Source organism: Triticum dicoccoides, chromosome 7A, assembly GCF_002162155.2.
Source record: "Triticum dicoccoides isolate Atlit2015 ecotype Zavitan chromosome 7A, WEW_v2.0, whole genome shotgun sequence".
Taxonomy (NCBI): Eukaryota; Viridiplantae; Streptophyta; class Magnoliopsida; order Poales; family Poaceae; genus Triticum; species Triticum dicoccoides.
The window spans coordinates 268,052,133-268,060,812 of record NC_041392.1 but is presented as its reverse complement, the minus strand read 5'-3'; positions in this window follow the sequence as shown (position 1 = coordinate 268,060,812).

Genomic DNA, 8,680 nt, shown 5'->3' with positions numbered 1-8,680 from the left:
CGCTCCTGTCGACTGGCCGGTCACCTCCCTGGTCGTTAGGTCGCACCATCAAACCACGTAAAGTTGTCCCGTCCCTTTCCACCACTCGTGGGAGCCCGCCGCACCCACGCTAGTGGCACCGGCCCTCGGTATGGCCTTGTTGTAGCACCGCCGCTCGTCCTCGGGGCCGCCCTCGTGCTTGCATTGGAGGCTGCAGAGCTTGCCCCCTCTTCTCGCAGCCCCTTGTCCTTCCCTACTCCCAGCAATGGCCCTTTGTCGATTGCATCACTGCTGGGTGTTGTTCCTAGCGTGTGTCGGGCGTCATGCTGCATGCAGGTGCGCCCCCTGGTTTCTGCCATCGAGTGCCAGGTAACTTATCGCAACATCATGATGCTAGTTCTAGCACTACAACATGTCGGTCACAACATCGCCACATGCCGGTTCTAGAAAAAAAATCATCTTGCTGATCACAACTTGTAGTCTTGCCGGTCCCAACAAATCATCACCCAAGTCGCAACCTTTTATTATCGGTTCCAATTTATGGAAAACATGGTCGCAACCTTCGATTGCTGGTTGCAGCAAATGGTGGTCGGCGTTCCAGCATCACCGGGTGCCGGTTGTAGCACCACGACGCCGACACGTCTTCTCCAACATCGATGGGAGCCCCGTCGCAGCTTTTGAGCACGCTGGTTCTAGTAAATGTTCACCCCGGTTGTAGCGATGACGTCGGCATGTTCCAACACATGGTCCCTGCATCCATCGTGTCTCCAGCATCGGGGCCATTTTTCTCCACCAAAGGTGGTTGCCAGTTGGAACACTATAGGCCATTATCTCCAATGCCATTTGGTGTCGGTCGCAGTAGCCTTGTTGAAGTGGCCCTTGAGCTCGAGCCCATGGAGGAGAGTGTGGTGTTGAGATGGAGGAGGGAGGTGCTTAGGCTGAGTTTTACAACAACCTATGTGCGGCGTTGTCAATGGGTGATCAGAACTACGTAGTTGCTCCTAGATTGTTTTACCAGGGGTTAAAACACTCCGATCACTCCACGCATGCGACAAAGGATTTTACGGTTCAAGCCACCATAGTGGTATAACACCCTATACTCATGCTCCAGTGTGTTTTTTCAGTATTCTTCCTCCTTTAGAAATGTTGTCGTCGTCCCTTTTTATACCCTCTTGCTCCTACAAAATGGGGGGGGGGGGTCCACTGGCCCATACAGTGACGTAGGTTATATTGGGCTCATTTACTTTAGTCCTTTTGCTCTGGCGTGACCGAGCTCGTGCCTAAGCTCCCCTATTATGGTATATACCACGACGTTGCCCCTGCCTATGTATGGGCTCCTCTAGTCCCATCCCTCCTTTTCCGCCGGGGAGTGCCCGATACAAGTAAATTGTAAGCCAGGGGCAATCCTTCGAGAAGGAGAGGGGGCGAGGACAGATCTCTCCGGGCACCTTTCCTTACCTTCGTAGGCTTGAACACTCTTCGGGGACACAGTGGCTTCTTGGGATGGTCCAAGAGGGAGGGGGCCTTCCTGATTCCATCAACAGTAGCCCTCGGCCCCACCGCTTCTGGGAAGACTTTTTCGAGGAAACGGTTTGTTGAGACGCAGGGGGTGGGACCCTATAGGAGGGAAGCCATCGTAAACACCTGTTGGTAGACACCAGCGGGTGGATATTGCCTAATGGTGTCCTAGATAGGGGAGTGCTAACTACTGTTGGGGAACACAGTATTTCAAAAAAAATTCCTACGATCACGCAAGATCTATCTAGGAGATGCATAGCAACGAGAAGGAGAGTGTGTCTACATACCCTCGTAGACTGAAAGCGGAAGCATTATGACAACGCGGTTGATGTAGTCTTACGTCTTCACGATCCAACCAATCCTAGTACCGAAGCTACGACACCTCCGCGATCTGCACACGTTCAGCTCGGTGACGTCCCACGAACTCTAGATCCAGCTGAGGTTGAGGGAGAGTTTCGTCAGCACGACGGCGTGATGACGGTGATGATGAAGTTACCGATGCAGTGCTTCGCCTAAGCACTACAACAATATGACCGAGGTGGAAATCTGTGAAGGGGGGCACCGCACACGGCTAAACAATCAACTTGTGTGTCTATGGGGTGCCCCCCCCCCCATATATAAAGGAGGGGAGGAGGGGGCCGGCCGACCCTTCATGGTGCGCCCCAAGGGGGGATTCCTACTCCTACCCAGTGTTGTCTGTTTTTTTTGGAAATCCTGGGGTACCCGTGTGATCTTCCTATGGATCGCCACCCAGGCTCAAAGGGACTGAAATGATTCATGCTAGAAACTTCCGTGTGCAGCCACAAGCTATTATGGGCTCTAGCATAGTTGAGTAAGTTACGTGAAGCTCTTGAAAAGGTAGATCAACAGGTAGTGGGTTTTGGAGGTTTGGTATGGTCTACCCGGAGTAAAGAGTTAATGTTTCTGAAAAACCGTGTCTCGGTCATCCGTTTCTCAAACACCATGTAGTGCGAGAAATCCAACGGAGGCGATCGGGTCTTGTGGGGAAAAGTGCGCAAACCTCTGCAGAGTGTACAATCTAATCATGGTTAGTCGTGTCCCCGGTTATGGACAAAGTTGAGTATCTAGTACTTGGGTTATCACATGTATCTCATCACTCTTAATTAATATTATTGGGTTGTTAACTACTTTAATTTGGGATTGAGTTGGGGTTACTTTCTCAATATTGTTCAACCACCATGATAGTTAAATTAAAAGTTATTCCTTGTTGTAGGGAAAAATTGGCTTTTCGCAAAACTATAAACATAGAGCTTTCCACCAGCCAAATATGCATGTAGTGATAGCATTATTCTGTTCTTGCTCTACTGTGATACTTTGCCAGCATATTCCATGTGCTGACCCGTTTTAGGGCTGCAACGTATTATGTTGCAGACTTTTCAGACGAGGAGTAAGGTTCGTTAGGTCGTTGCCGTGCAGCTCAGCTATGCCGTTGGAGTTGATGGACTCACTTTATCTTCCAAGCCTTCCGCTGTTATCGCATTAGATGGCCTTAAGCCATATTATTGTAATAAGTTCTCTCTTGAGACTTTTCGATGTAATAAGTGTGTGATTGCTACTCTGTTATAAATTCTCGAATACTATGTGTGTCAGCATTACTGATCCAGGGATGACACTGAAGCACGGAGACTTGACCATCTGAGGTCGGGTCGCTACATTACAACTTTAGGTGAGTGTTACTGTCTTGTGCATATTCAGTTTCGCTTACTCGAGGTTATAGTAATGTAATATGAGTTATGCGTGGGCAGCTTCCACTTTATTCTGCTAGAGATTAAGCTTGACCGGGGAGTAGTATCTGTCTTAGACTCGAGAAGTAAAGATCTCCAGGACTATGCAGACATGACTGCAATGCTCCATAAGTAAGTTCAACCGATCATTATCGCACCATATCGGCAACTTTATTAATTTCCTGATATCAAGTAATTATTTTCTTTGTCTGGCAGGGTTTAGAAAGCGTTCACCGAAATGGTTCCGGGACTGCATAGGGAACTGCGATTTACACACCCAAAAGTAAGTAGTACTATCTAGTTCCGCGTATCTGTTATTGATTCTAGTTTCATCAATATCATTTATCATGCTTGATTATCAGTTTGATTGAACTCTATTTCTCGTAAAATGCTTGTGGCAGGAAGGCGGAAATAATTTATGTGGATATTACGTTTCCAAGTTCATCTACAACGCGACCTCTCAGCGGGGCTACTCCGACAAACAATTTGAAGTACGTAAACAATAATATTCACAATTTTAATTTACTACCATCAATTGTGTGTCGAGTTTCATTCATATATATGTATTGACCCCCTTCTTTAAATTAGATGCGGCAGATGCGGGATGAACTCCTACCACATGATCGCATACGAGCAATTCAAGAGGAATTGGCGGGATTCTTTTTTGACCACGTCATAAATGAGAAGTGAGAATACCATGTGGAAATTGAAATGGATTTTAGATGTTAGGGATTGTAAGAGATGTTATATTGTAGTAGCGTCGGATAGATATACGAGAACTTGTTGTTTGACCAATCTCGAAGAAAGAGAGGTCACTTCTCTCTGTATATGTTCATGACGATCTTGTGTAATTAATGGTTCCTTCATTTGCTAACTAGCTAGCGTGTCGAGTGCTCTCTATATGTATAGTAGCTAGCGTTGACCAAGCACGGAGAAAGAGAGGTCACTTCTCTCTATTAGCTAGCTAACACAATATGAACCCCTAAATTAACACTCCAAAACCCCTAATCCCCCCTCCCCCCTTCAAAACAAAAAACAAAAACTCCAGCGCCTGCGAGCTGCTGACGCGTGGCTGCCTTTTGGTCCCGGTTGGTGTTACCAACCGGGACTAAAGGTCCTCCTGTCTGGACGTCCCGCAGCGGCCACGTGAAGCCCCTTCTGTCCCGATTTATAAGCAAACTGAGACTAAAGGTTTTGGGCTTTAATCTCGTTTGTTTTATCCCGGTTCCAGAAACGAAACTAAAGGCCCTCTGGAATCGGGACAAGTGCTCTGTTTTCTACTCTAGTGTGAGTCTTCCCTTTCACTTGACCTCCCCTTCCACTTCCATAGTGGTCTTTCTTTGGCTGACCCACTCATTTCACTCTCAACCTATCTGCCTCGCCTCTGTTGACAAGCACAAGTTTTTTTGGCGGTAGTCTAGAATGTTAGTAAAAGTTGGTAACCGTCAGACGTTCAGTTCCGACCTACAAACGTAAAGTGTCTCTATATATGTTCAGCTGACTCAAATCTTCTAGCAGCATCATATGCTCTGAAAATAAAGGAACTGTCAATCATGTATATTTTCCTTAACTGCTGGCTCTATTAATTTCCTGTCTTCTTTTGACAGTTTGATCTGAATAAACATTCAGCTCCGGATTCGGTATCTGAGCTAAATCACTTTGCTGACTGGTAAGTTTAATGATCACACATATACCTGGCTTCACGCTGAGTCTAAGATGATATATTTTGCATTACACTGTCAAATTTCGGGACCCTGGAGTTAGATTTTAAGGAGATGAGTGTGGCTCAGTTAAGGCGTTTTGAGGAAATTCTTATTGATACTTTGACAGTTGTTAAGGTCGGCTAAATATTTATCTACATGTCATCCTAGCATAAATATATGAACTGCACTAGCATTATAATTTCATTGCAACGTATGCATGCCATGGTACATGTATATATACCGAACATTTAAGAGCTACTTTATTTTGTGTTTACAGAGCAAACTGGTGATGAAAGTGGCTGAGCTTGTCCAAACCGAGGTAGGTTTGAAAACTAACTGAATAAGAACTCCCCTGTGTTTCTAAAAATACTCAAGGATAATTCAAAGTTCAAACAAGTTAACCTGTATAATCTAATGCATGCCTTTGGTCCATGTCATGTGTAATGCCTTCTTTTCCTTGAGTGTGGATGGTGTAAACCCAGAATATCCTATTTACCCGTTAAGAGCCAAATACTATAAATAGTTTGGATGACGGTCCAATAATAAGATAGATGTTTACTCATTTTGTCCTATTCGGTTGTGGCATTTTATTCTTTTTCTTTGGAGTTTGCTTGTGAACACGTGTTAAACTACGTACTTTGATGCTACTTTGTTTAATGAAATGGTTGTGTAAATCACTTGTGCATGATGCAGAGTCCGGGGTTAATCCTCCCTTTTGGAAAAAGCGCCAAATACTATGATTTTCCTATTTAGTGCACAACTCTCCCACCGTCATGTGGGTTAAGTGGGTCGGCTCATATAACTTCTTGCACCAGTTTAAGGAAGCTTCCAAAAGCTTCTGGCTGGGCTTTTTTTTCCTTCCTTTGTTTTCCTGCGGGTTTAAATCGTTTTTTTCTGCTATATGTTTCCCTTTTTCCTTTTCGGTTTGTTATTTTTGGTTTTCTTTTTAAAAGAAATTATGACTTTTTTAATCTGTGAATAATTTTTAAAATTCATGAACTTTTCAAATTCATGAAGATTTTTATGAATTCTCGAACATTTTTAAAATGTGTGAAGTCTTTAAAGTTCATGAACTTTTAAAAAGAGTCATGGACATTTTTTCAAATTCATGATGATTTTCCGGAATTCAACAACAACAACAACAACAACAACAACAACAACAACAACAACAACAACAACAAAGCCTTTAGGGCATCTCCAGCCGCGCCCCCAGGAAGGCCTCCCCAGGCGTTTTTTTTGCGCCGGCGCCGAAAAAACGGCCCAGTCGCGCCCCGAGAGCCCGATTTTCGCCGGCCTGGGCCGAAAACAGCGCCGGCGGACCCAGGCCGAACCCGGCGCGCTGGGGGGCGCCCGGGGGCGCCGGGGCAAACAGTTTTGGCGCGAAAAAGCCGTGGGCCAGCCGCGTCAGGGACACGGCGGCTCGTCTTCCTCCAACTGCCTCGGTTCCCGCGAGGAATCAATGGCAAGGCTGCCGCCGGTCAGCCTTGCCATTGATTCCTCACGGGCGGCGCGTCACGGGACGACGCGCCGACGGCTCCCCTCCCTCGCACGCGTACACACGGGCGCGGAGCAGCTATAAAAGCCGGCGGTCGCCTGTGCCCACACCAGACTCGCCCCTCGCCGCTGCCCAGCCCCTCTCTCTCCGTCTCCGTCTTCCTCTCCCAAGCGCCACCGGCAGCCCCTCTCTCTCTCCCTCTCTACCACCGCCGAGCCCGTCGCCATGGCAGAGCGCTTCCCCGGAGATGAGGCGGCAGCGAACGGCTTCGGTCGCCGTTCGCTCCACGAACAGGAGTCCTGGCTCCTGTTCCAGGCGAACATCCCGGCGCTGCCGGACATGCGCGCCGGGCCGACGGGGTGGTGGCTCAGCGACGGGGGAGTGCCCGTTCCCCTATTACCCGACGCCGTGGCGAAGCCCAGGTACTTCGCCGAGGAGGTCGAGGTTGCGCGCGCCTCCCTGACCGACGACGAGCGCTCCCTCCCCCAGTACGCCGCCGGCAATCACGCGGCTTGGGCAGCGTACTTCCAGCGCCGCCAGCAGCAGCGCCTGGCCTCCACCAATGGCGCGCCGGGGGTCGGCGGTGTGAAGAACAGCGAGGGGCGCCGCCTGTGGTGGGGCGTCCCCGGCCGCATGCTGGATGGCGTGCTGGCATACCTCGACGGCGGCAACAACCCGCCGTTGACCTATCCTGCGACGGGAGCCGCCCCGTCGCAACACCGACGCGCATGGGCGCCAAGGAGGTTCGCCTCCTCCTCGTCTTCCTCCTCTCACTCATCTTCCCACTCCTCCGGTTCTCCGATGCTTCTCGGCGTCAAGGCCGAGCCCGCGGCGGAGATGCCAATCGGTCGGCGCACTCGCAGCGTCGGCATCGTCATCAGCGAGGGCGGTGGGCGCGCCTCCTCCTCGTCGGCTCCTCCGCGCTTCGTCAAGCCAAAGATGGAGCCGGGGCTGGCGCCGGTGAAGACGGAGCCGGGGCTGGCGCCGGTGAAGGCGGAGTTCGACGACGACGACGCGACCCTAGAATGGGCGCGCCAGGACTCCATTGCGATGGAGAAGGCGCACCGGGAGAAGGAGAAGGAGCGCCAGCGCGCCGCCCTGCACCGCTTCAAGGAGCGCCGACGCGGCCGCGATGAAGACGGGGTCGTCATCTTATGCGACAGCGACGACGACGACAATGCGCCGCCGCCAGTCCGCCATGGCGACGCCGGGCAGGAGTCCAGCAGGGGCGCCCGCGTCAAGGAGGAGAAGGCCGACGACGACGATGGCGGCGACGACTTCAGCACCTTTCTTTTTTAGATTAGGTTAATGTAATGAAAATGCGTGAATTTCACCGAAATTTGCCATGTTTGGCCGAAATTTAACTAGTTTTTATCATAAATTCGCCGAACGGTCCTTCTTTTTTTATTTTAATACGCGCCTGGGGCGGCCCTGGGGGCCGACGGCTGGGGACCGACTCGCCCCCAGGGCCATTTTTTGCGTCGGCTCACCCCCAGGCGGCGCTTTTAAACGCCCCCTGGGGGGCCAACGGCTGGAGATGCCCTTAGTCCCAAACAAGTTGGGGTAGGCTAGAGGTGAAACCCATAAGATCTCGCAACCAACTCATGGCTCTGGCACATGGATAGCAAGCTTCCACGCACCCCTGTCCATAGCTAGCTCTTTGGTGATACTCCAATCCTTCATGTCTCTCTTAACGGACTCCTCCCATGTCAAATTCGGTCTAACCCGCCCTCTCTTGACATTCTCCGCACGCTTTAGCCATCCGCTATGCACTGGAGCTTCTGGAGGCTCCGGAATTCAAGAAGATTTTTAAAATTCATAACATTCTCTTAAATCTGCGAACATTCCTTGATTTAAACAAAAAAATCAAAACTAACAAAACAAGCAGGTGTTTTTACCCCTAAGCTAGCAGCGGAGCCGGAACAAGCCGAGAAAAGGAAAAGTGGAGCAACAAGTGAGGAGGCGAGCGAGGAGCTAGGTGGGTTGGCCCATATATGTGCCTTGAGGCACTACAACAACGACCCACCACCAACAGAGAAACTAGGAATGCAGTGTGGGTATACTTTTTTTGGTGAATACGCATTGTTGCGTATCATTTCATTGACAGGGTGAGAGTACAGGGTGCAACTCTAGGGGGCGTGCGCCGAAGGCGACCTGAAGAGTCCAACATGAGCAGGGGGAGGGTGCTCAGCCTCATTACACTAGATCTCAAGTTACAAGAATGATGGATGCTAGCTTAG